At 38.5% G+C, this 16,109-nt stretch overlaps 1 protein-coding gene across 4 annotated transcripts in view; it reads right to left on the bottom strand.

Annotated features, from left to right (window-relative positions):
• Window positions 1-16,109, bottom strand: part of ANKRD12 (ankyrin repeat domain 12) — a 114,609-nt gene extending 98,500 nt beyond the window's left edge. For 2 of the 4 annotated variants that reach the window (XM_067014573.1, XM_067014574.1), the window contains exon 1: window positions 15,917-16,099. The gene's annotated coding sequence lies outside the window, so the exon portion shown is untranslated. Of the gene's footprint in view, window positions 1-15,789 lie in introns of all 4 variants that reach the window. The other 2 variants (XR_010836734.1, XM_059041237.2) reach the window with 2 other exon arrangements.

The following is a 16,109-nucleotide window of genomic DNA, read 5'->3' as shown; positions in this document are numbered from 1 at the left end:
TTCACTCATAATTTTAAAACTGGATGACTTTTCATTTAGAAGACTGACAAGGATTAAGGCTGTGTTGGCAAGGATTAAGGAAAATCAGAATACTCATACATTATTGATGGCAATGAAACTGGGATAGCCTCTTTGAAGAAGAATCTGGCAAAACTATTAAAATACAAATGCACAGACTTTTGTCCTGATAATTCAATTTTAGTATTTGCCCTACAGGTGTACTATACAAATATACAAAGATAATATACAAAGGCATCCACTAAAATGTTACGTGTATCCAAAACACTGGAGAAAAAAATCTAAATATTCATTTGTAAAAATGTGGCTAAACAAAGTATAGTACCTTTTTACAGTAAAAGTATGAAAAAATCCTTTTTTCTTGACCTCTCCTCTTCTGCAGAAACTCTAAATGTTGGGAGTAGCTCAGGACTTGATCCTGGATCCCTTTCTACTCTCTAACACACTCCCTAAATAACCTAATCCCATGGTTTTAAATACCACTGAAGTGCTACTCAATTCCAAATCCGTACCTCTCATCCTCATTTAAAACTCTGTATGTGTATATCCAACTGCCTACTTGACATCTTCACATGGATGTCTAATAGACATATCAAACCAAAATAATACTATAGAGAATTCTTAATTTTGTCAAACTTCCTCACCTACCTATCTTCACCATTTCAGTAAATGGCACCACCCTCCATCACTTAAGCCAAAAATTCAGAAATGTTGACTCCATCTCTAAAGCATATCTCAAATTAAATCCATTTCTTTCCACATCAACTGCTACCCGCCCCAAGCCACCATCACTTGAATAGGCTAGTGCAAAAACTCTGCAAATTATCTCCCTGCTTCCATTCTTACCCTACTCCTCCCTTCCTCCTTCTCTTAAACACACACACACACACACACACACACACCCCTTCTACAAGCAGTGATCAGATCTCTTAAAACTAAAAACCAGATACTACCACTGACCTGCTTAATTAATTTTTTTGTTGGTTTCCCACTGAAAAAAATCTCAACTCAAACTAAACCATCTATATGAAGCTGAATTAATGGAACAGACGACTGAAGAAATTTTTAAACCCTTTTAAATCCTCAAAGAAATAAGCGAAGAGTGATAATATGCAGAAGGACTAAACAGAACCAAGAAGAAATACAGAGTATGAAAGTACAATGACTGAAATAAACAACTCTACAGGTTAGATAAATAATAGAAAGAAAAACCCAAAGAATGAGTTAGTGAGCTAGAAGATCAGGCAGAGGATAGTTGCAGAAGGCATCAGAGAGGGAATTTTTTTTCTAAAGGAAAATATTAAAGTTAAGAGATGGAAAAGGGATGTTAGAAGTAACAGAATCCATATAACAGAATTCCCAGAAGAAAAAAAAATGAAGAAAAGATATTTGAAAAACTTACCAATAATGTTCCAGAAATGAGGAAAGATCAAAGGTCTCAGATTAAGTGTCTGGAATACAACCTGGCACACAGTAGACTTCCAATAAATATTTGTGGAATGAAAGAATCAATGAATATGAATTCAAGGGCCAAACAAGACAGGAAAGGAACTACACCCAGACACACTATAAACTGAAAAAGATAAACAAAAATTTCAAAATCTTCTAGAGAGGAACTGCAGGTCACACACACAGGAAATCAAACTGACATCAGAAGTTACGAAAAGCAACATCAGAGGCAAGACAATGTAGTAACATTTCAAAATGTTAAGGGAAAAAATTTCAAACCAAAAATCTTTAATCAAACTAAGCTATCATTTTAAAGTGAGAGTTCAATACAGATGTTAAAAAAAAATAAAAATTAAAAACAATAAAAGTGAGGGTTAACAAATGATATTTTCAGGCATAAAAAGGCCTTAGAATGTATATATACAAACACCCTGCTTGAAAATTGCTTTTAAGTAGGCACTCAAAAAATAACTGAAATAAATCTATGAGTACTATGTGATGTATGGGAATTAAAGTGAGTAAATAACCTAATAAACCTAATATTTCACACAAAAACAAAAATGACAGACGGATGGATGCTTGAAGAATACCCCTAACAATCCAGAAATAAAATTCTAAGAAAGGTCAACATGGCTGCTGGGACATTGTGGGGTAGGAGGTGGGGTGGAGGAGATGAGAGGAAAGTGAGAAAGTGGTTACAGTACTTCTCTTGTTTGGAGGAAAGAAAACATATATATTTAAAAATATATTTATAAGATGAAGAAACTGTGGAAGATGAATAGAAATATGTCAATAGAATGTAAATAAATTCCAATATTTGTGCTGTTACAATAAATTTATTACATTTATTACAATAAATGAAAATGGATTAAACTCATTAATTAAAAAATATGAGTCTCTGAGATTGGATAAAAATAAGATTCAGCAACATACTTTGTAAAAGAGACTAAAAAAGGATACTAAAATGGTTGACGATAAAAGGATAAGAAGAAGACACACCAGGAAATATAACCCTAGGCTGGTAGACTTTTCTTTAGGCCCCATTCATAAATAATTCAGACCCTTCCTGGTCTGGGCACAGCTCCCTGCCACTCCTGGGCCTGTGGGTTCCAGGGCTGCATTAAAGCTCACACACTAAGAAGGTATCTGTCTATTTTCTTTATAGGACAGGGCTTCAATTTCTGCTTCCTATTATGACTTTGAGTTCTTTTTCCATTTCAGGCACCTTCAGATTCCTCTTTCTTGCTTTCAAGCTCAGCTGTGTTTTTAAAATATTTTATTTTTATCTAGCTTTCCGTATACATTACTAAAAAAGAAGGGAGCATCCCCAGTCTGCCTCATAGTCCAGAAGTCCCCAGAACATGCACTTAATTTCTTAATCTTAGTTTTTTTAATTTTATTTTTACTTTAAAATTTTTAATCTTAATTTCTTCATCTATATTATGAAATGGTAATACTCAAATAATAAGGCTATGAGAAGTAAATAAAATATCTTAGCATACTTAGTCCTTGGTGCATATAAAATATTCAAATGCTGCCCTCTAAATTTACCAGCAATTTTACATCCTACTTAAAGAAAGTAAAGCTAGAACCATAAGCACGGAATGGAAATTGCTAACTTTTTTCCTGCTCCAGGTTCCACTGGGCTGCAGCTATGCTGAGGGTAAAAATGCTTCCTCCAAAATTGTTTTGAGAAAAAAAGGTAACTAGTAAAGGACCAAATCACAGCAACAGAATTCAATGACCCTTAAGAGTCATTCAGTAGGGATTTCCCTGGTGGTCCAGTGGTCAAGACTCCGCACTTCCACAGAAGGGGTTGTGGGTTCGATCCCTGGTCGAGGAACTAAGATCCGACATGCAGCACAGTGCAGCTAAAATAAAATAAAATGGTTACTTTAAAAAATAATAAATAAATAAAGGTCATGGAGATCATCCTTTAAAAAAGGAAAAAAAAAAGAGTCATTCAGTTAGGAAAGTGACTATTATTTTCTCTGTGATTTGATCTGGAAGCCTGAAGTCCAAGATTCTATGCTGAGATCTACCACTGACTTTTTGGTTGACTTTCATCACTTCTGAGTATTTGTTTCTCTTGAAAGTAAAGTTAGGCTAGATAACATTGAAGATCTCCTATTTTTCCAGAATAAGATGTTCAGAACAATGCCACTCCATTATATTTTTCTATGAATACAAAAATGATAGCTTAAAGTACTAAACAATGACATCCTTATTGCTGTGTTCCCCCATGGAAAAAAAGTAAACCATTAGACATAAATACTAAACATTTCCTACTTGCACAAAGACCAAAAGCTTAATTCCCTCACACTTAAAAAGTGGTCTTAAAAAATAACAGAAAAGGCCTCACGGTAAATGGTCATGCTTCTGGGATATTAACTGTACCTCCCTAACACCTCAACTACTTAAACAATTCAAGTGAGAATTCAGTCTATGAAAAGGGTTTGTGCTTGCTTTATCATACCTTCCCAAAGTTAGGCATGGTTGATTTTCACCACAATGTTTTCTGGCAGCTATTCCATTAACATTTTTCCCACAAGAATAATATGGCTGTATTCCAGACCAAGAAATTAGTATCATCAAAATCACAAATTTAACCAACAGCATGAAAAAGATGAAAACATCCACATCCTTTAAAATAAACTGTCCTCAACAATGCCCTTAAGACAATATTTTTTACCTTAAGACAAAATTTTTTAAAGTCCTTAAGGAATGTTTACGGTCTATTTTATACACTTCTATATTAACTTTTTAAAAAATAAATGTATTTATTTTTATTTTTGGTTGTGTTGGGTCTTCATTGCTGCGTGCAGGCTTTCTCTAGTTGTGGCGAGTGGGGGCTACTCTTCGTTTTGTTGCACAAGCTTCTCATTGCGGTGGTTTCTCTTGTTGCAGAGCACGGGATCTAGGCACACGGGCTTCAGTAGTTGCAGCACACAGGCTCAGTAGCTGTGGCTCACGAGCTCTAGAGCACAGGCTCAGTAGTTGTGGCCCCATGGGCTTAGCTGCTCCGTGGCATGTGGGATATTCCCGGACCAGGGCTCGAACCCGTGTCCCCTGCATTGGCAGGTGGATTCTTAACCACTGCGTCACCAGGGAAGCCCTATACAGTTCTATATTAACTTTTATAATGAGCATGTACTACTTGTATAATCTACAAATAAAAATTTAAAAAATAATAAAATAGGTCGACTTCCACTTGGTTTGCTCTGGAGAACTACAGTGTTCCAGTTAGAATCCAAGGGGAAAAAATAATGAGATGGCAGGTGAGAGAACTACTTCAGAGACAGGAAGAAGGAAAGAGGTAAAAGGTACTTTCATGTGTTTTATGTTTTCTAACCCAGCCATCAGAATAGGAAAGGAAGCAAAAGATTCAGGACAGAAGCTCAATCCAGTAAATATAGGCTGCACTTTGGGTTAGCGTTGCTATATATTATCTCCTTCGGAAAGCTGAGCATGGCGGTTAACTTAGAAGACTATACCAAGTAAATGCACTGTAAATAGTCGATTTGGTTTAGCTCTATGTGTGTATTACCTTCAAAATTCCACAAAGGTAAACCAACAGTATAAAATATTGTAACATTTAGGCAGCCAAACTGCTTGAAATATAAACAACCAAGGGTTCATGCTTGCTATATCATACGTTCCCAAAGTAAGCCATGGTTGATTTTTAGCACAATGTTTTCTGGCAGCTATTCCATAACACTTTCCCACAAGAAAATGATGATTGTATTCCAGACCAAGAAATTACACGTGCCCATGCCAAGATAGCAGACCACATTGAAGGGATAGCAAAAACTGAAACACAATAGGGTAGAAAATGAGGCTAAAGAGAGGAGGAAGGGAGCAACATGAAACACCTTGTCACTGTGTTGTTTGATCTTTATGATGACAAAAGCAATTTAAGGCTTTAAAAAAAGGCAGTGACACAATTCAAGCAGCATGTTTAAAAAGGTGCCATGGGCGGGGGGAAGTGCCATTGGTGAAACTCTGGAAGACAGACTAAAGAGGAATTACAGGAGAGACGGAGACCACTTCAATTATAACGACCAGACTGTGAGGTGGGAAGGAATAGTCAGCAAGAGCAAGGAGGCTAGAATGACATCAGCAACAAGAAGTAAAAATGCTTTGAAAATAATTTAAAAGAAACAATTAGCATTTATCTGTTGTATTTATCTTCCAATATTGACTAAATAATACCTCAATTTTTTTTTTTTTTTTTTTTTTTGGCCGTACACAGGCCTCTCACTGTTGTAGCCTCTCCCATTGCGGAGCACAGGTTCCGAACGCGCAGGCTCAGCGAACACGGCTCACGGGCTTAGCCGCACTGTGGCATGTGGGATCTTCCCGGATCGCGGAACGAACCCGTGTCCCCTGCATGAGCAGGCGGACTCTCAACAACTGGGCCACCAGGGAAGCCCTCAAATTTTTTAAAAATAAAATTCTCATTACTTCATTAGATAATATTTACCAAAGAGATTAGTGGTAAAAAGATTTTTTTGCCACTGTCAAACAGTGGACCATAAAGGATCACATTCTAACAATGCATTTAGAATTTTTAAAGAAAGTAATACAGGCAGCTGGGTTTACAATGATCTATTTGCCTTCAGTATGTAAATATATTTATATATACGTTCATTTCCAGATGTAAAGGTCGACATATAAAATACTCATCTGCAATGGGGAGTTGACATAAATGACTTCTAAGGTTCTAAGATTCTAAAAATGAGTTGCTGGGTTTACTGACCTCTTTCTAGCACTACACGGCTCTAAATGTGCAACTTCCGTAGACCAGCAGAGGGCTGCAACGGCCCAGAGAAAATGGTGAGGCAGCTTGACTTGCATCTCTGGCACTGGGCGGTGGAAAAATTACAATACTGAAAGTAGAGAACTAACAACCACTACGTATTCACTTCACTGTCAACAGATTCTAAAAGGGGGCAAGAGCAATCCCCCAAAGCCTGAAAACTAGAAACACTCATAATTAAGCATTTTGCCACCAACACCTTTCTCTTCCTGCAAAATAACAAAGTGTTTGGAAGCAGAACAAAATCTCACTAACATAGGGTAATTAGAAGGGGAAAAAGCCAGTCAAAATGAGTTAGCAACTCACACTTCCTTTCAGACCACTGCTCCACACTGCTGCTACCAGACTTATCTTCCTAAAATGATTATTTCATTAGGTTACTCTCACATCTACTTTGCCAATCTGTTCTGCATATAGTGCAGTTAAGTCTTTACTTTGCCTAGATTTTAAGGTAGATTTCTACCTCATGTATACAAATCTTATTTTCAACTCCCCTAGTGAGACTGCTCTTACTGTTATACACAGTATGCAATAGAGAGACTTCCCTGGTGGTCCAGTGGTAAAGAATCCACCTTCCAATGCAGGGGATAAGGGTTTGATCCCTGGTCGGGGAACTAAGATTCCACATGCCGTGGGGCAACTGAGCCCTCGCACCACAACTACTGAGCCCATGCGCCTGAACTAGAGCCCGCGTGGCACAAACTACACAGCCCACGCGCTCTGGAGCCCGCACGCCACAACTAGAGAGAAGCCTGAGCGCTGCAACAAAAGATCCCGTGTGCCACAACTAAGACCCGACGCAGCCAAAAATATAAATATAATACGTAAATAAATAAATTAAATGGGCAGGGATCGCAAAAATATGTAATAGAATTGAAATGGAAACGGCCACTGTGGTGAACTTTGCATAAAGAAACAAATCTACACAGGTCTACGGAAAGGGCAGATCCACTGTTGGGAAAAGTTTGTGCAAAGAGGGAGATAGGAATTTGCCTGGGGAAGTGAGGAACTGGCTCAAGGAAAGGTATACAGGGGGATTCAACTGAATTGTAATTCTTAAGGCTGGTGATAGGTATAAGGTGCTCACTATGCTATCTTCTGTACCTTTTAAATTATTTGAAATATTTCAAAATTTTAAAAAGTTTTTAGTATTTTACTTTGCCCCTCAAAAGACAAGCAGCCAATCTACTCAACAGATCATACGTCCAGTGGCATTCTCAGTACTACTCACACTTTAATCCCAACTAATGCCCTAACTCATTTTTACGGCTTGCTTTCTTTTTATTTTTTTAGTGTTTATTTATTTATTTTTGGCTGCATTGGGTCTTCACTGCTGTGTGCGGGCTTTCTCTAGTTGCAGCAAGCGGGGGCTACTCTTTGTTGTGATATGCAGGCTTCTCATTGCAGTGGCTTCTCTTGCTGCGGAGCACGGGCTCTAGGCGCGCGGGCTTCAGTAGTTGTGGCTCGTGGGCTCTAGAGAGCAGGCTCAGTAATTGTGGCGCATGGGCTTAGTTGCTCCACGGCATGTGGGATCTTCCTGGACCAGGGCTCAAACCTGTGTCCCCTGCATTGGCAGGCAGATTCTTAACCACTGCGCCACCAGAAAAGTCCTGATGGCTTTCTTTAAAAATGATAGGTACATGCTTTAGCCTTAAACGAAAGGAAAAGACTTCTAATTGCTTAGATAACTGGGTACAGTTTGAATAGTGGCACATTAAAAAAAAAAAAAGATTTGAGATAAAGGACATGGCATAAAAAACCAGAATAGTTTATGATAATCATGGCTTCTGCAATGTAAGTCTGAGATGCTGAACATCATCTTTATCTACACCCAAACTCTCTATGCAATTAGAGGTACTGAAATCAGTACCCCGCCCAAGAGAGCAACACTTATGGAAGTATTATTTCTAATCCACATACCACATCATTCCCACCCTGACCCGACAATAAGGCGGGTTATTAGCACTACTTCAACTATAGCCAAAGTTGTAGCTTCCATACAACTTCACACCAGGGCTGAACTGTCTGTGCCTTTAGTCCTGACCTGCTACCTCTGTCTCCTGCACACTCTCCAACATAAACCCACCTGCTATACTCTGCACAAGAATTCAGGACAACTGCCAAATTTAAATGAAATATAATCTACAAAGATACTGAATCACTATGTTGTACACCTGAAACTAATATGATTGATATTGTAAATCAACCAGACTTCAATTAAAAAAAGAATTCAGGATAACCGCATATAGGGCATTTAAAAGAAAACATGCTCTAAACTGACTTAGGGTAGTAGTATTATTGGTAGCTCTTTTAGTCAGGGAAATTTAGGATTATAAACTGTTTCCCTGCCAAAGTATGCTGACGAGAATAATAAGAAATATGGTACCGGGCTTCCCTGGTGGCTCAGTGGTTGAGAATCTGCCTGCCGATGCAGGGGACACAGGTTCGAGCACTGGTCTGGGAGGATCCCACATGCTGCAGAGCAACTAAGCCTGTGAGCCACAACTACTGAGCCTGCACGTCTGGAGCCTGTGCTCTGCAACGAGAGGTCACGACAGTGAGAGGCCCGCGCACTGCAATGAAGAGTGGCCCCCGCTTGCCACAACTAGAGAAAGTCCTGAAACGAAGACCCAACACAGCAAAAAAAAGAAATATGGTACCAAGGGACCAAAGCATAGTAAATTCACTGTATTTTAACAGCTGTAAGTAAGTAACAAGAAAAGTGTGGTACTATGGAAACTCCAACCCCAATGACAAACAATACATATGTATTTGGTTTTATTTTTAAAATAAAGCATTTCCCGAAATATAATCATGTAAATGTTATGAACTGTGGATAAAAAAGGCAAATCTCACTGATGATACTGATATTAAACAACTTTATCTATGAAAAGAAATATACTATAAAAAATAAATGCCTAAAAACACAAATTAGGACTATTTAAGAATGTAACAGTTCTACATCAAAAATTCAACTTAAATTTCCAAGTCAGTGATTCTTAGTCTTTTTTGGACAGAACCATCTCAGAGCCTGAAAGCCACAGGTTCTTTCACTAAAAAAGTTGCAATGTAACTTCCAAATGTTTACAGAACCTCTGTAATTATGGATCCTTGTTTAAATAATTATCTCTCGCAGCTAGATTTTAAGCTCCATACAAGAAGAAAATGTCTTCTTCAGATATGTGTTTAGCGTTGGCACCTAAAACCTTAAAACCTAAGCATCTTTTCAATGATCTCTTTGTCTCCTATATGAATTCTATACGACCTCGAATTATTTTCTAAGAAAATCTGTATTACATTACTCCCCACCTTGGAAATTAATTTTTATTAAGCCCCTCTTCCTAGCAATCATGGCCTTTTTCATCTGCTACCCATCTTTTCTCCCTTAGTCCCAGTTCATCCTCTTCTGCCAGTCAGACCATCCTCCTGTCATTAGCATCGGGGTGATCCTTTACATTGTGATGGAATCTACCGTACAACAATGAACAAGACAGACATTATCCACATCCCCCCGAGGGCTCACCATGTTCCTTTCTACACCAACTAGAAAGCAATTTGAATGACTAAACAATAATACTGTCCACCTATTTCACATGTCTATGTTTTGTTCACTGAGTGTAAATCCTTTAAAAAAAAAAAAAACCTATGATATTGTCTTCGCTTATATTTTTCTAAACTCCTGCCTCAACAAGGCTAAATGCAATACCGTTCATAGAAATATTTATTTAAAATTTGTTAACTAAGCATGCAGTGTTTAAAACCTTCTTGATTATATCCATAATATTAGTTCATTGTGGCAAAACTTGAAAATACAGAAAAATAAAAGAAATTCTGGTTACTTTCATATTCAATATCCAGAGATAATCTGTCACACTGTCAGACTGGATCATTCAAGAACTTTGACTCCCTGTAAAAATTCATAATACAAAACAATTATTTTCGCCACAAAGGCTCAAATTTTATCTATCATTTTACCTTTTTTTCCTCTTAATAATATCAGCTTCTTTGAAGGTGCAGTTTTGTAAAGGAGCAATACAGACACTGATTTAAACTCATCTGTATAATGGCAACAAGATAAACTTCACAAGGTAATGGTAAAGAGTGAATGAAAAGTTATGTGGAGAGACCATTATCAATCACAGGACATCTGTAATTATGCCTCTGACCAAAGGATATGAAGTATCAATTCACAGAAGAGAAAATGCAAATGATTATTTCTCCATGTATTAGCTAATGATCCAAATTCCTGTAGCTAAAATCAAATCCTTCATACCACAATTAAAGATGAAAGCCTTGGATGTAAAATGACAGAGGTAATATAACTTAAATGTAACGACACAAATTTTAATTGGCAACCAACAATTTGTTTACTTTCAACAGCGTGAGCACAAATAGAAGGTAAAGAGGTATTTTTTTTGCCCTGTTGGACTGCAGCTTAAAGAGAACACTCATCTTCATTCTTGGGATGTTTTTATGAATCCTGGAAGACACGGATAATTTTTGAAGGTTGAAGAACCACTACTGTGTGATCACCTCAACTATCAATCTACAAATGAATTGGGCTGATCTTAAGAAAAAATTTTTCTCAAAGTAATAAAATTACATTTGTATAACACAAATTTCAAGTTAGTTCTTGAGTAACAGCATCTAGAGCTGAAGACATTCCAGTAACAACTTTTTGAACTTTCTTCATAACTAGATATGTAAAATATCTGTGCTCATCATATATTAAAATAACACATATGTAAGTATCTAACAGTACCTAGAGTACTAAAGCTCAATAAAAGGTCTTTTCTTTGATCACCAAGTAACTTCCAAATAGTCAAAATTAAACTCTGGTAAAAAGGACTTATTTTAACTCAGAGGTTGCAAGACTTTAGAACCTAACATTAGAATATAAGCCAAGGCTTTATTCCTAGTTACAATATTTTTGTGCAAATTATGGTAGGAAACATTCTGTAAATTTTAAATTTTCTCATCTAAGTGACATCATTAATCACCAGCACTGATTAAAGCGGTATAAAGAATGTTTTTAGTATTTACTTCTACCCTGCTTGTTAAAGTTTCAGAAGTGGTAGAACAGAATGGAAGAAAGCTGTGTACAATGCGGCTTTGGGGGAAAAGAGAATAAAAGTAGGTGTTTCTTTCTCAGATTTGCTAATGCTTCTCTTTCACGAGTGCATTTCAAAGGAGTCTAGCATTACTCCAGAGAATTTTAACCTGGATCCTATCCATGGTTCAATACCATCAGATTAGCGGATTTTTTGCTGATCTCAGAGTAGTTGTGAAATTCAAGAGATCGGATATAAAATGTACTTCATGAACTACAGAACACTGTAATTTTTTACATACTATTATCTTTTATCGTGAGTTACTACAGCTATTTCTAGAAAGAGACAGCCACGCACACATGGTTTTTGTTCTCTATTAGAAGTCAGAATGCCAACAAAACTCCTATGTAGGAAGAACAACAATCTGAAATGTAAGAAGCTACAGGACTCTCCCAACTCTTTCAAGCAATAAGGTAGTTTAACAACATAGTATTTATCACTAATATTTGTGGTATCTCCCCCAATTGTGGCCCAAATACAAACTGATAAACAAAATGTAAACTACTACATATTGTAAAACAATTTTAGTGCAATAAACAAATATTAAGGGACCCACCAAAAAAAAGACACAATTTTTAAAAGCCGAAGAAAAAGAAATGATTTTGCAACTTGCAGCTTCATAATTTACCTCTTCTATTTACCTCAATTTGGAAGCATTTCTGTGTTTAAACCTAATTCTCTAAGAACTTAAATTTGAATTTGAATTTCTTAGAATTGTGGAGGGTTCCACTAAACAGAACACCTAGTTTTGGTTGCTATTTTCTAACATGGACAAACTCATATTTACTCTTGCTGGATCTATTCCTTTATAAAAGTCCCAAATGAATCTGGTTAGTTATCTTTTTCCTTCAGTCACTCTGTTTAAAGTATGTTTCCTTAGAACAATGAACATCAATATCAAGGTGGAGTCTGTTAGAACAGCCTCTTAGTACTGTTAACAACTGTAGTCCTCCTATTGCTGGCGAGACTAATTTGCTTCTGACAACTAACATTTAAAAAACCCAACTACATCAGCATCTCATTAAAAGGCTTGCTAGACTGTTTCCCACAATTCTCATAAGGTATTTTCTTTCCTTTTGGTTTTTAAACAACATAGTAAAAGGTAGAATGCTGCCCCCCACCCAATTTTTCACAAAGTCAGAAACTTAAGAAAAACTGCTCTAAAACCTCTCAAAATCAGCTGAACACTCTTAGAGGTAGAATACAGAGAAATGGTTAAGAATGGGGACGGCAGAGTCTGTCACTTTTTTAGGTCTGTTAATATCTGTACACCACATAACAGTTCAAAGCCTCATTTTCCTCAGCCACAGTATCTGTTTTACAGGGCTATTATGAAAATTATCTGAAATATTTCACTTAAAACTCTGAACATAGATACGTGCAGATTCTACATGCTCAGCAAATGTTTATCATAACCTTTAGCTTCAAGGTTACAAATAATCCATGTATGTAACACTACAATACTGCGATGTTGATGTTCCCAGTATTATCGATTTAAAGCACTAAAAGAAAAAGGTCTTTAAACCTAACAGCAAAAGTCAACAGTGTCTTAACATTTCTGCACTTACATTTTAGATCGACAAGATAACCTTAACATGAACTACTCAAAAGCTGAGTTTATAAAGGAAATTACCTCCTGCTATTGCCATTATCTGGAAACTAGCAACAAATTAACATTGCTACTAAGATACTTTCACTATTACTTTTAAAAAGCCACTGCCTGTTGAAGAAACAGGTTATGCATGCATGAGTGTATATGAGAATGTTTTCAAATGCTATATGAAGAAACTTCATATTCTCCAGAGGAAGTCAGGCTCTAACAACCGCAATATTTAAAATGTTCATAAGAAGCTTTACTAAGATTAGAACTAAGTAGGGATCAGAAAATGTATCTACAGGGAGTTATAATCTGTAAAACAGCAGGTGCTCAAAACAATGAAGCTAAGGCTAAGCAAAAACCTAGGGATCTAGACACCTTAGATAATACAGTAGAAAACTGTATTTATTTTAAAAATAATATCACCACTTTTTATATAGATAAAAGCTTATAGTATATAATGTGCTTTCCATATGTAATCACATTTGTTCCATCAAACAATCCTGTAAATTATGTAGGAAAATTATCTTTTACAGCTTACAAAGGCAAGGTTCTGAAAGTATGATTTGCCAAAAACCACAGTTAGGAAGTGACAAATCAAGAATTTAAACCCTGGCCTTCTCACTTTTATTTGCCTGTTCTTTCCACTACTCCATAAAGCTACTTCTTAAAGAAAGAAGCAAAATAGCGTCCTCAGAAGAAAAAATCTCTAGGCCAAACCACAGACTGTTTTAATTAGCTGTGCTGACTTGGGTAAGTCATTTCCCCTTACCAGGCCTTTATTTTCTCATCTGTAAAATGAGGGAAACGGATTAGAAAATCTGAGGTCTCTTCCAGATCTAAGGATAAATCTCTAAACTACAACCTTTACAGAGTACAAGCATTTTACAAATACATGTTGATGTCACCTTCCGCAACAAGTTCCAAGTCAGAAAGTGGTGTCATTAGCTATTAAGCAACCTACTGCAATTACTGGATAAATTCTTCATGTCCATCTGATAGATGCTGCTTCAGTAGCATCAAGTTTATATACAGAAAGCTGTCTAAACCTTTTATGGACTACGATGGAAATGATTAATCTCACTATTCATTCTCCTTTTAGCCTGAAACAATGCTCTTAAAACATAAGAATGGTTTACAGAAAATTTAACTACTCGTCAACTCATGCCAAGAAACTGAACATTTTTACTCCATAGAATAAAAACCTCTTTTCCAATGAAGAGTTTTCCGAATATCCCTATTTCTCCAGTCTACCTCGAAGATTATCAGTTACCTTTTTCAGCAACTTCTATAGCAAAAAAAAAAAAAAAAAAAAGTAACAAACAATTTGATAAAAACATCTTCCTTTTAAATTCATTCCACCAGTTGGGCGCTCGTCTCCAAACAAAATTCAAGCTTTTTTCCCCCCTTCCTGGTATTAAAGAACTAAAATCAAAAACCGCACAATGTATTTCCACCTACTAAGTTCTTTCCTCATCTGAATATTTTCTTTACTCTGCTTCAAATAGTCTTCATTGGAATACACACCCAGAGATTTCCACTTTCCCAGCTCTGCTTGTTCATAAAACCATCCTAACAACTATGGAAACCAGAGAGATTAAGAACATTACAGGCATCCTGCTCTTTTCCTTCCATGAATACTTAGTTTAACTTCATTTTAACACCTTGCCTGTCCCTAAAATAGAATACATACCGCGAATAGTTAGGCTTGACCTTACTCAGTCAACCGTCTGCAGACCTTTAGAAATTTAGTTACTGCTTGTGTCGACTATAAAAGATCTTTTAGTAAAGCCTTCCCCCCCTTGCCTATAAAACATTTCGAATGTTTACATGTTTCTGCGTTTAGCCCAAATTAAAGACTTTTCCCAACAAGCTTAGCTAATACAACGACTTGATCTTACACAGTCGACACGATCTCATTTTGTTTTTTAAGCCACTTGGCACCAATATAGCACATGTTCTGCCAGTTCTGAGCTAATCTCCAGGAAAGCCTTTGTATAACGACTGAAGAAACTGAAACAGATCAGTGCCCAAGATTTTTAAGAGCCTATATGAGCATATGTTTTTAATCAACAGTCAATTTATTTTAAAATAGCTATTTCACCAGTTCTCCTTCTTCTATAATTTACACAAACCGTTTTAAAATAAAAAAAGACACATGACTGAGAACTCAGGTTCATTTCAACTTCAGGATTAGAGCCGATTCCTTAGTGTTAAAGATCCCGAGGTCTGCGACCCCTTTCACTGCGTCCGCAGGGTGGAAATTACACTCTCGACAGCTAACACCGCTTAAAATGTTTCCTACGGTTTCTACGGGTGCAAATGTGTCAACTTCCCCTCCTAAACTGTTTCTTACTGTTATTATTAAAACAGCTGTCAGCTGGGCTTCGGTGACCTCTTTGTACAACCGTTTACTCAACGCTTTGGGAACCTCGAGGCTGCGTCACACCGTGTTACCCTCGAACTAGCTCCAAGAACCCGGCGGCCCGAGAGTCCGAGAACGCCGGGGCCCGGCTCGCCCCCGCCGCGAAGCTGCCTACCCGCGGCCCCGGGCTGGGGGCGCCCCGCCCCCACCCCGCCGGCTCTCGGCGGCGCCCCACCGGCCGCGCACACTCGCTCCCTCGTTCCCTCGCACGCACACGCGCCGCGGCCCCGCCATGTTCCGGGAGCGGCGCGGCCGCCCGCGGAGCCCCCGCCCCCCGCTCGAGCAGGTCCCGCCGCGCCGCGGCCACGGCGCTCCCGGCGGAGCAGCCCGTACTGTCAGCGCGGCGCCGCAGGGCGGGGCGCGTCCCTACCTCGCTCGGGGGAGGGGACGAGAGCGGGCGCGACTGAGGGGCTCCTCCCGGGCTCCGGGGCCGGGGCTTGAAACCGCGCCCCTCCTTCCTCCTCGCCTGTCGCCACGCCCCCCTCGCCCGCACGGACCCGAGGCACGGCCGGCGCGGGAGGGTCTACCCCCGGAACGAGGGCCTCGGCGCCGCCGTCGCTGTCGTGGTCTTCGCCGCCGCCGCGAACGCCGCCAAGGCCGGGCTCGAAAACATCTCCGGTCTCCGCCGCCCCTCACCACAGCCTGCTCGCTCCCAGGACGGCGCCGTCCGGCGATTGGCCGCGGCGCGGG

The sequence above is a fragment of the Kogia breviceps genome, chromosome 15, assembly GCF_026419965.1.
Source record: "Kogia breviceps isolate mKogBre1 chromosome 15, mKogBre1 haplotype 1, whole genome shotgun sequence".
Classification (NCBI taxonomy): domain Eukaryota; kingdom Metazoa; phylum Chordata; class Mammalia; order Artiodactyla; family Physeteridae; genus Kogia; species Kogia breviceps.
This window is presented reverse-complemented; position numbering and strand designations above follow the sequence as displayed.